Below are 12,482 nucleotides of genomic sequence, written 5' to 3'. Positions count from 1 at the left end.
TACTCTTGAATTAGTTGCTCTGGACTCTACAGATTTAAAAAGCTGAGTGGTGCTAATGCTTGTATAGGTTAGACTGCTCCCTCCTAATGTTCAAGAAGTTTGTCCACTGTGGAGATTAAAAAGTAGGAAACAGGAAGAAAATTAATTTTAAAAGGTATTTGAAAGGCCAGACTATATTATGCTCAAGTAGAATCACATTATGCAAGGGATTAAGGATCCCTTGTGCTAAGAGTGTTTTGGACTAGGTTTTTAAATTATTCCTCCTTTCTTCTTTGCTGTGGTAGCTCACCTTTTGCAGTGTCTCCAAATGGCTCTGACAGCAGGCTTCAGAAAACACACAACTCTTAATAAGAAGGTGACCTTTATTCTCTGGCCCCAGTGAGATAGCTTGGGTCAATGTTACACGTGTGCTTTGCTAGAAACAGGGCAGGTATTGCTATGTATGGAACAGTGGCCATGTTACATTTGTCTTTTTTTTTTTTTTTTTTTTTTTTTTTTTTTTTTTAATTTAAACCAGCCAAGCCCAAAAACTACAAGGAAAAACACAGTAATGGGGAAACAGCTTGGATGGAAGATAGTATAAACAACCTCAGCCATCTGAACATATAGAGAGGTGTGTTTACTAGAGATATCTGCCAGTAGGAACTTTCTCTGAATTTTATTGGCTTTCTGGTTGCTGTAGAGTAATTACTTTTGCAGAGACTTAACTGATTCTGGAAGAGATTGATTCTTCTTGGGTTGAAATAACTTGCAGGTTTTTTTTCTTTTTTTTCCATTTATACATGAGCTGTGTTCTGAATGTCTTGTAGATAAGACAATCACCTAATTTGTACAACACATTGAGTAGTGGTTTAGAATGAGTTCAATGGAAACCTGTCCTGTTAGAAAGAGCCAAATAATTTTACTTTTTACCGACAGCTATGCTGTCCTTTGAGCAAAATTCTTTCCACAAAAATACTGGGGGGTGGTGTGGTGTGGTGGTGGAAATGCCTAATATTAGTAGAGCTACTAAATTGTCATGGGGAAAAGAGTTAGGCAGACTGAGACATATAAGTAACTTAATTTGACCCATTTTCACCAAAGATTAATTTTCTGATTTCCTTTAATGATACCATGATGAATGGGAGCACTGACAACAGATTAAGATTTATTCCTCACCAGCTGTAGTTCTTCAGGGTGAATGACGAGGTGCTTCAGACAGTGAGCTTCAACAAGGCAGCATGTCACCAATTTCAAGGAATCTTCTGTCAGGTGCCCTGAAGCACTGATAGGTTTAATGGCCCTGATGAGGCTCACCTGGGGCCTTCCAGCCCTGGCCACAGGCCCAGGAGCACCATTTAAGCTCAGGTCTGGGCCACCAGTCTTTTTTTGAGCAATGCTGTAGGGGTGCTGGTCTCCAGCTTAACCACAGCTATGCTTGTCTGTGTCCGTGGACTTTGCTGATATGGACTGTGGCCCATGCATGGGCTTGCTGGCAGAGCTGTCCTGTCATTATGAGTCCGTTTGGCAATCTCTAGGCTGTGTCTGATCCTCACCTGTGGACCGACCACCATGCTTGGCCTCAGACCTGCCTCATCACCATGAATTTACCTGGTGGACGGAGCTCATGATTAAAGCTGGCTGCCATCTTCAGAGCTGCCCTGCTCTCATTGTCAGGTACTATGGGATGGGCCCTGCTATAGTCCCCAGTTCCCCTATCCAGCTTGTCCAGGCTCCTGCCTTTATCTGTGAAGACCTAATATCTCCAACTACTTAGCTAGTTCATATGCATATAAAACCACATTTATTAGAAATCAAGACCTCAGGAAAATGATTCTTTATTTCTTTTTATTTCAGGAGCATAAAGAAGCATTTAGTATGCATAAATTGCAAATGACAGCAGCAGGATATGAGAAAATTTTCTTCCTGCTATGTCTGCATTTTAAAACAGTAAAGAATCTAGCAGTAAAAAAAAAGTTCTATAAATCCCATTGTTTTAAAGCTTGTGCCAGTTTGGTAGCTGTGTTGGATTTAGGGTATTTTATTTCTCATATAAGAGCAAAAAGTTTCTTCTAGTTTGTCCTAAAGCTACTATCTGTTTCTAATTTGATTTTCAGAATACTTACAACTCATGACTCTATACAGCTAAAAATAATAATGTATCCAAATATAAATCAAACCACTGGAGGCTGAAATATGTCTTTATCCATCTAGTCTCCTTGGTTTAATACCTAGAGAAGCATAAGAAAAAAATGCTACTGTGTGATTTCATAACTGTAGTGCAAACTAAATTTAAGACAAATTTACCTAGGCAAAGCATCCACAACAGAAATATGATTTGGCTATAAAATCAGACGTAGAGGAATGAAGGCAGTGGGTTGATTAGCATTGATAACATGCAGCTGTGGTCTTGCCTCAGAGGCAGTGGGTTGATTGACATGGATGATGTGCAGCTGTAGCTTGTTCCTGCTAAGTGGTTAAATAGCCCTGAGGATTGTGGGAGAGGTGGCTGGATGGAGGTGAAGGAGTGTGGCCTGATCTCTGGAGCAGGAGAAACAGCACTGACAGTAGAATCTGACCGATGGTAAAAGCCTTGTTACAGCCTACTAGTTTGTTTGTGCTGCGACAATCAGAATGTATTTGGGTGAAGTGCTTTAATTTGATTTATTATAAAGATGTTGAAAGATATATTAATTTAGTTAGGAAAGACCTCTGTGACTAAAGAATGACAGTGAGTTGTGTGTAAGTATTTTTTTTAAAGCAAGTGCACTTATGTTTACCCATGTGACTTACTGACAGAATTCAGATTTAAACTGAACAGGGGTAGAACTAAAAACTAACTAGAGCCGAAAGAGTGGCTATGAGAAGAGATAAGCAAGAAAATGCTAAGGGTCCTTGAGGACAATAAAATAATGAAAAAACCTGTGATTTACTTTTGTAGCTTCTACTAGTCTGGTGAGGTTTAGTTGTCCTAGACTTGCAGCTAAGATCAAAGAGAACCCTTAAAATATTGGCATAGGGAAGAGGAAAGATTGAGCAGCTTGCTGGGGGCTGCCCCATGAGCCTCTCTGAGGGCAGATGGGAACACAAAGATAAATGAGAATGACATCAAGTGAAGCAACCAAGCTGTCTTTGCTCATGGCTGAGGTGGTGGTGACGGGGTTGAGTAAGACTTTCTAGTACTTTCGATGAAAGGGTAAAGTTTAGGAAAGGGTCAGTGGGCAGAATATGAATATCACAGGAACAAGTGCAAGTATAAATTGGGTTCAAGGCTTAGCTGAACTGACTAGTAAAGCATCTTTGTGTCAGGATAGCTCCCCTTGTGTGAGGGCTTTTCAGTGATCACTCTAATTGCCTTTCTTTATTTGTACAATGAGTATTTACATGTGTTCGCTGTCTGTCTTACTATATCGCTTCTTAATTGTCTGACTTCTGTTCAGAGGTCTGTTTCTCTCCAAGTAGAGAGGTTACCACCTGTGAAAAGGTGGTGGATCTTCTTTGAAGGTTTTTTTTTTTTAGGTTGGATTAGACAGGTATTTTTCAGGAACGATGTAGGTATAGTTGATTATTTCTTGAGGTCCACTTGCACACTGTGATTCTACATACATATGAAGTTAGAGCTACAGATACATTTTTAAATATTTATTTTTTAAGAATCCTTGTTTTGTTGGCTTAACATTCTAATTTGATAAGTAACTTCAGCAAGAACTGCTCCCCAGATGCAGAAAATTTGGCTCAGCACCCTGACTACAGCTCTATGCATTGTCCATGCATGAGTGAAGAGAAGTGTGGGCTTTCAAAGCTGCTGGAACTTGACAGCCTGTTTCATTCTGAATTCTTGTGACTTGTGCAGACAAATGAGAATACACATGGCCAGAAACAAACCCCAGCCATACTAAAGTCAGTATTTCTTTTCAGATAGTAGGGCTTCCTGTATTAAGTTTTTGGCATTCTTAATTGGTGTCTTATCTCTGTGGGTTATGCTATGCTCTCCCATATGGAGTAGAAGCCACCTGCAAGCCGTTGTATTTGCATATGCAGGAATATAATAAATTTGTATGATTCCTCCTTTGTTATCCCCTGAGGAATAGATCTATCTTTTTGATTGACTTGCTGGTCCTGCTTTCAGTGTGACTGAAATGGTGCAATGCAAGACTGGATGAGGTAAATACAGGCAGATACAGAGGTTTGCGGATGTGTACTTGAAATTCCACTGAGAGATGCCTATGGCTTTGCAAGGCAATCTCTTTGCAAATGCTGCATAACAGTTTTTGTAGCAGCCCTGGCAGTTGTCCCACCACAACAACAGGAGGTTGGGATGGGAGGACAGTGTTATCCAGCTGTCCTCCTCATTATGGTGTTGTGTCTGGATTCATGAAACAAGTATCACATAGTGTTGGAGGATTTTTCAGCAATTGTTTAGATCTGCAGATCTACTGCAAACTGGTGGTGCTTGTGGAATGTCAGTTCATCAAGATGGTTTGCTACAGACGTCTGGTGGGTTGACCTTGTACTGCAACCAAATGCCCACCCAGCTGCTCACTCACTCCTAGTCAACAGGACAAGGTGAGAAAGGATGAAAGAGTATGTAGGCTGAGATAAAGACCAGATCATTTACCAATTACCATCATGGGAAAAACAGATTCACTTTGGGAAATACTAATTTATTGCCAATTAAAGTAGATTCAGATGGTGAGAAATACAGGAAATTAAAATGCAGAGAGTGATGGGGGGGATAGTCAGTCTGATAGAACAGGCGTTCACATTTAGTTACACAGTTCAGGAATATCCTGGTGCTTGGAAATAATAGCTCTTCTCTGCTGCTCCCTCCTCACTTCTCCCTGCTCCTGTGTGGGTTTTTTACGGGCTGCAGATTCCTTCAGGGCATCTCCACCTGCTCCACTGTGGGGTACTCTGAGGGCTGCAGAGGAACACCTGCTCTGGTGCCTGGAGCACCTTCTCTTTTCTCTGACCTTTGTGATTACAGGGTTGTTTCTAACACTTTTTACCTCACATCTCACCACCTTTGTGGCGTTTTGCCCTCTCTTAAGCACACTCTGACAGAGGCGCTACCGGTTTGGCTGAGGGGCGCAGGCACGCTCTGCTCTGAGGCGGGTGCGGAACCGGCTGGAACTGGCTGTGCCCGGTGCGGGGCAGCCCCAGCCTCCCCTCACAGGGGCTGCAGCCCCTCGCTGCCCCTGCCTCGCCACAGGCACTTGGCACAAGATGTCTGACAACTTGTCCCAGAGGTGAATGACTTGAGGCTGCCCAGAAGTGTTGGGTGCGGGGGAATGGCACCACCCTGAGACCTGCCTCAGCCCATGGCTGCGATGGGTGGCTGACTCGCGGTCAGTCTCGTTAGGGAGCCTCACTGCTCATGCAAATGTTGCAGGCTATTTGAGGTTTAGCAACCTATTCCCTGTTGCATTGTGATAGTTGGGGAAGCTCTAGCTCTTGAGCACTGAAAGGAAAGTCCTCCTTGATCAAAGGCCTGTTTCTTTGTCAAGGAAAGCTCGTGATGCTGGCGTCCTGCATGGTCTTGTTTATGGCTTTGTTGCCCTGGCTGCCATGGGTATGCATCTTGGTTGTGGCCTTGTTATTCTGGGAGACTCTGACCATCTAATCCATCACTAGTCTTAGCTGCTTGCTGCCGATTTCGATCGTAGGAAGAAAATGTGTGACTAAGCTGCTGCAGAATAATGGGTGCTGGGGGCTTGGAGAAGGATGGATTTGGCCTGTGACAAGAATTAGGGGACTAAGGCCTGGAAAGGCTAAGACTCTGTGAGCAGATGCTGAGACAGCCTTGTAAAAATCTATAGTGATTGAGGGCATTTACCATGAGCACAGGAGCCAATTCTAGTGACTTCTGGAGTTGTAGCTATGGTATGTATTTTTTTAATGGTTTATGAAGTTTCTTAATGAAAACATAAGGAATATTTTATGAAAGCATTTTGGAATAATATTTCTCAAATAATCTTATGAAACCATAAACATTGTTGTTACATATGAAAATTATATTTTCAAGTATTATGTTAGCTATTTTCTGCAACTTTTTTCTGTGTGAAAAGCTTGTCTGTGCATTTATTAGTCTTTTCACTTCAAATTTTTAATGTTTCATTTATATTGTAACAAAATATTATTGAAGTTACAAAGATAACAGGGATGTAATCTCGTGAGTTCTTAATGGACACTTCATAAACTTTATGAAATATTTCAGAAAAAATAGCTTGCTTGTTTGTGTTGTCTTAAATAGAATTTTAATGGATATTGAGTATTTTTCCTTTTTAATGTTTCCACAGAATATCAGGAATGGTTAATGAAATGTCAAGGATGATATTACAGAATGATCTGCAAATATTTTTTAATGAATTTCCATGTTTTGTTTTGTATTTGATAACTTCAGCCCCATTTTGGGAAGTCTGATTTTTGTGCAACTTGTATGAAATATTGGTACCTTTTCACAAGTACAGATATGTACATATATGTATATGTACCTACACAAGTGCACTAAAGTTATTAGTGTCTGTTCTTTAGTTTTATTGAATGGAATTACTACAACTTTTGTGAATGCTTTGGGGTATAAGTGCAAATGTTTGAGTCAAATCACTAAAAATGATGGAAGTCAGAAATTAGTACAGGCATTCATTTTTAGTTACACAGTTTGGGAAGAGCCTCGTGCTTGGAAAAAAAAGTTACATTTATGTTTTGGTCTTGAAGTTACTGCATAACTGGCTTTCAGCTTGGTCTTCTGCAGAGAATCTAGGACAGCTGTGGCAGTACCAACGCATGGCTCAAGACACCAGAGATGCTTTGAGCAGTGCCAGGGGCTCAGGCTTGCAGGAGTTAGAAACTTGCTGGGCTGGCCACTTCCAGTATTGGTGTGCTGCAGCATGCTGCTTTTGGAGAAGTAGAATCGCTCTGCCTAGACCGTGGTCTCAAGCCAAGTGGCCTTTTTGTTCATGTGTTCCTTATTACTGTTATTTTCCACTGAGTCCTGGCTCACAGTAAAGCTCTCTGCAGTGAGCTGTTGAGTAGTCAGGCTGATTGCTGTGTGGCTGTGGTGGGGTCCTGCTGAGTCACTTCACTGCCTTCTTGGCAGGTCTAAGGATTCTCCCTTGCTGAGCTGCCTGGCCCTTAGACTTTGGGGCCATCTTCAGCCTCATTTCTTCCCTCCCTATCTCAGCTTCCCCTGCAGATCCCTGCACAATTTTTGAAGCTCTGGAAGGCAAAACATTGCATCATTTAATACAGGGTCTGCAAGAGAACTGAAAACAGCAGATGGTTGTTATGCTTTCGAATTTCCATCATAGATTAAAAAAAAAATCTTTTATTTAAACTACTATTCTTATGGACTTTTCCCAGTGTTGAAACTGGAAATTTTGTTTTCTAGTATCTCTTTTCTTTCAATTTGTATTTGAAATTAAATTTACCCCGTGTGTCTTCATATGGTGTGCCTGCATATGTTTGTGCGTGGCTGTTCAGGGAAGTCTGGCATTGAGATGGGTAGCAGGGATGTGAGGGGGCTTGTTAAATGGGAGAACAAGGGTGGGAAGGGCTCAGCATGCATTAACAGAGTTGATAATAGTGTAGGTACCTATTTTGAAGGATTTATTATCTTTTTTTTTTTGTGCCCTGGAAGCATGTTTGTTTAACTGTCAAAAAAGAGCACAAAAATAAATAGATTTGCAGTAATTTGCCAGACTAGTTCCCCTGAGGTACAGAAAAAGCATAGCTGTCTAGTCTAGAGCAAATGGCAGGGCAGTTCTGCCTTGTAATGTTACCACCATTATAAAACTCCATTTCTTAAATTTCTGTTTTATGTCTTTGGCAAATATGGTAAAATATAGTTCTGCAAGAAATGCTTTGAACAGGAGGGGGTAAGTGTTCTTGGCCCCTTGTTCCTGCCATGCTGATACCTCTTTGCTTTTGTGAATTCTCATGTGAATGCAAATCACTGCTATATTATGTTCTTCCAAAGGTCTCTCCTGCCTGTTAATGTGTAGTGCAACCCAAAATATCATGTTAAAATGCTATGAAATACCCTTGTTAAAATGCTAGGATGAAGTGCTGTGGCCTGTGCTTCGTAATGTGGTAGGGTGCAGTGCTATGAAATGCCCCCACCCCAATGTGCAGTGGAACCTGTCTCAACAAAGTGCACTCAACACAATGTTTCCCAGACTTCAGGCTGCCTCTGGCTTTTGTGTAGCAGAACTGGAGTAGCAGTTGAGAACTTCCTCCCCATCCCGCATCAGTTTGGGAGTCTGTATCCTCATTGACTTATGTACTGTGCCTCTCAGTTGTGAGAGGATTCTGTCCGTGCCCTGTAATATTGACAAGTAGCTTCATTGTTGCCAGAAGTCTGTCTTGTTTTGATTTGTTTTTGGCTGTCATGCAAGTGTCCTTCAGTTCAGATGTGTCCTGATCTGCAGGACCTCCTTTTTGTGACCCCTTTCAACCACTCCATTAGTAGTAGCTTGGTATGTGTCCTTCTCTTGATATTTTTCTGACAGGCTTTTCTTTTTAATCCCACAGGGTAAGGAAGGCCAAGTTTCAGCCTGACTCCAATTGAACATGAGTGCTGCAGCGTTGAGATGATGACTGAGTATGAACAATTGCAAATGGATTTCTCCCACCTGTGTCAACATGGCTATGGAGTGGCAGCCAGCCTAGAGGTACATACACACTGAAGTTAGTTGTAGTAGTATGCAGAGCACTATATGGTGGTAAATGTGGGTCTAAACCGTCATAGCTGATAGTCTATGGTAACTTTATAAGCAGAGAATTTAGTATACTCTGAGAGCAGTTTGAGAGACTGTACTGTGGTACATGGTCTGCCTGAAGAATTGTCCACATATAATTCAGTGGAATTACACTGAGATTTATGCAGACCCTTACACCACCACTGCCCCAACACCCACCCCCCTAACCCCCCTGCCTTTGACCTTAGTAAGCTCTTTGAATCATAGCTAGGTCAGCTGTGATGCTAGAAAGTGACCCTTGGTTTTATGTGTTTCTACAATTGGGCACAGCATGCAGAATGTGTACTACGCAATTTGTAGAAGAGATGTCACTTTGTTTCTTTTTGATGTGGCTTTGATGTATGCGGTTGTCATTGAAGTACTTTCAAGGACTGTGTTGATGCTTGCATGTGCTGTCAAGGAGGAAGGGCATGCTGGTTTCTGCTGTTTTTCTCAGAGAGGATATTATGCTTGTTTGGATTGTTTGCACAAGAAGAAGGAAGCATTTTGTAAGGAGACATTGCCTGTGAAATGTCTTTAGAAATCTCTTCTATGGAACCTTTATGTAGGAGCCTGATTTCTGTGGAAAGTTGTGAAGAAACAAGTCCCTTGTATAGAGAATTTCCTTTTTCTAAACTAAAAAAAAAAAAAAAAAGAAACATTACTGGCTCAAGTAAGTTTAGACAAAACCCGGTAACAATAGCTTATCCACTTGTCTATTGCAGAATCAGTGGGTAGCTGCTCTCGGCTGTGGGTAGGCTGTTTCCAAGGCCATAGTAATACCATAAGCCAGAGGATTTGTGCTGCTCTGATGGTGTGACTACTGACTTCTTAGCTGTTCATTTTCAACAACAGGGCATTTTTGTCACTAAAATAATTTCATGAAAAATAAACACAAATAACTTTCCTGTTTTCAGCACCCATTGTTGTTCTCAATGCTCATTCAGCATTTTTGCTGACATTTCCCATAACCTGCAAACACGTTTGCTAGGTAGGTCGTTTCTGTGACTCCAAGGATAAGCTTTTCTAGCACTGTAAAATCATGCCTTTTAATTAAAAGGATACAAATACCTGAATAAAATAGCATTCTATTCTGTATGATAATAGATCTTTGAACAACTTGGAAAGTCTCACTGAAAGTTTTACGGTGTTTTCTCAAATATTGAATAGGTCAAAAAGAAACGGGAAGCAAATGGAAAGCCAGAGTGTGGCTGTATTTTTAGTTACTGATGTCAAGAGGTCTCTCAATAGCTTGTCCACTAATAGCCTTTCTCTAAATGTGAAAGTGTGTGTCATCTATTCAGTGTAGCAATGACTGCCTATTGAGAATAGCACTGAAACATCATGTCCCATTCTGCTGTGAATGATGGGGAAAAAAGATTTTTATTATGAGGGTTGTTATTTAATGGAGAATAAAGCTGTTCAAATTATTTTATGAATATTAATGAAGAAAGCATTTTTAGTTAATGTACCATTTGCCAACCAGTCCCAGCTTCTGTAAATCTTTTAACATCATGGTCACTACAGAATAGATCTTGTAACAGGTAACTTTTAGACTGCTGTTTGTGCGGGAACCGAGTGCCTGACTCAGCTGTTTTTTTCATTAAGTATGAATGGTCAGGTAAGTAGTATAGGATTGGACTTGTAAATGTGGTTACTAATTTTCAGTGCTTCAGTATTTGAAACTTTTGCTTTTCACAGTGGTGTGATTGTGTGTTGTCCTGTCCTCCCCCACCTCAAACCCCCCATGCTACCTAGGTAGTTCTACATGCAATCTAGGTAGTTCTGATAGGTGAATATCCATCATTTTGATGAAATGTAGTAAAGATTTATTGTTTGGCAAAACCCCATAAACGTATTTTGCAATGTCATCGTTTGAAACTATGGCTGGATATATGTGATGTAACTTTCTCTGCATTCATGGTGAGGGTAGCACACTTGTATGGCAATGTCTTGGTAGCAGAGGGGGCTACAGGGGTGGCTGCTGTGAGAAGATGCTAGAAGCTTTCCCCATGTGCCATGGAGCCAACGTAAGCTGGCTCCAAGACACACTCGCCACTGGCCAAGGCTGAGCCAATCTGCAACGGTGGTAGTACCTCTGTGATAGCATATTAAGGATAAAAAAAAAATAAAATAAATCTGCGCAACACAATTGCAGCAGAAGAAAGGAGTGAGACCATGTGAGAGCAACCAAGGTCAGTGAAGCAGGAGGGTGAGGAGGTGCTCCAGGTGCTGGAGCAGAGACTACTCTGCAGCCTTTGGTGATGACCATGGTGAGGCAGGCTGTGTCCCTGCAGCCCATGGAGGTTAATAGTGGAGCAGATCCCCACCTGCAGCCCGTGGATGACCCCACACCAGAGCAGGTGATTGTCCGAAGGAGCCTGTGACCTGTGGGAAGCCTGGGCTGAAATGGTTTTGCTGGTAGGACTTGTAGACTCATGGGGGACCCATGCTTGAGCATTCTGTTCTTGAAAGACTGCATCCCATGGAAGATACTAATGTTGGAGCAGTTTGTGAAGAACTGCAGCCTGTGGGAAGGACTCACATTGGAGAAGTTAGTGGAGAACTGTCTCCCATGGGAAGGACCCCATGCTGGAGCAGTGGAAGAGTTTGAGGAGGAAGGGGTGGCACAAATAATGTGTGATGAACTGACTGTAACCTCTATTTCCCATTCCCTTGCACTGCTTAGGGGGAGGAGGTAGAACAATTGGGAATTGAGTCTGTGAAGAAGGGAGGGGTGGGGGGAAGGCGTTTTTCCCATTTGAATGGTAACAAATTAAACTAACTTCCCCATGTCCAGTCTGTTTTGCCAGTGACTGTAATTGTTGAGTGATCTCCCTGTCCTTATCTCAACCTATGAGCCTGTTGTTATATTTATCTCTCTCCTGTCCAGTTGAGGAGGGGAGTGATAGAGTGGTTTTGGTGGGCACCTGGCATTCAGCCAGGGTCAAATCATCACAGTAAGGAACAGAAATGGTATTTCTAAGTGTCTTAATTTTATGTCCTATCTCAAACTTAGTTCACATTGTGCTAGAAATACTCATGCATGCTTGAAAGCTCTGTAAAATTCAGGGAGTGTTCCTGTTTTCACAAGTGGTGTGATCCAGCATGTGCCTGTCATGCTGTACTGTACCAAATGAAAATTAGGAATACACTAATCTTTAAAGAGAACTAGATATTGCTTTTCTCTTAGTTTTCATTGAAAGCTACACTATTATGTGACTTCTGAGAAGGGTAGTTTTGGGGCTGGTGGGGGAAAAGTGGTGTTTAAAGCTGTTTTTTCCTATGGCAGTTTGGTAGCTTGATATGCTAGCAGGCTAAATTGCTTTGCAAATCATGTGGGTCCTGTGAGCTGTAAATTAAGAAATCCCAGTCCAAACTATCTCTGATACTTGTTCATCTAAAATGCTCATAGTCTCCCATGTAAAGGGATTCTATCGCCTCTGTAACACCAGTTTTCCAATGCTTCACTGTTCCTGCAAGGTGAAATATTTTTCTTTCTTAAAATTGAACTAATTTTTTTTTTTTTTGCAGTAAATGAAGTCACTTGTTACCTGTTTGGTGTTAGCTGATTCCAAATCAGTTGTTGCTAATCTGGTCAGATACTACCTGAAGTTAAAAATGCTTTAGCAGACAATCATTCTTTTACTGTGGCATTATTTAGTTGAGTTGGTTTCCTTGATTATGGCAGCTGGCAGATATTTCATAATCATCAACAGCTGCAGGATATGGAGACCCATATGTTTCTTACTAAGAATTTAACCT

The 12,482-nt window shown here is 41.5% G+C and overlaps 1 long non-coding RNA gene across 1 annotated transcript in view; it reads left to right on the top strand.

Annotated features, from left to right (window-relative positions):
• Positions 1-12,482, top strand: part of LOC121095776 — a 214,547-nt gene that overhangs the window by 24,766 nt on the left and 177,299 nt on the right. The window contains exon 2 of the long non-coding RNA XR_005830204.1: positions 8,512-8,651. This is a non-coding gene — a long non-coding RNA (uncharacterized LOC121095776). The remainder of the gene's footprint in view (positions 1-8,511; positions 8,652-12,482) is intronic.

This window comes from Falco naumanni, chromosome 11, assembly GCF_017639655.2.
Source record: "Falco naumanni isolate bFalNau1 chromosome 11, bFalNau1.pat, whole genome shotgun sequence".
In the NCBI taxonomy this organism is placed as follows: domain Eukaryota; kingdom Metazoa; phylum Chordata; class Aves; order Falconiformes; family Falconidae; genus Falco; species Falco naumanni.
Note: the sequence above shows the minus strand (reverse complement) of the source record. Positions and strands in the feature narration are given on the sequence as shown.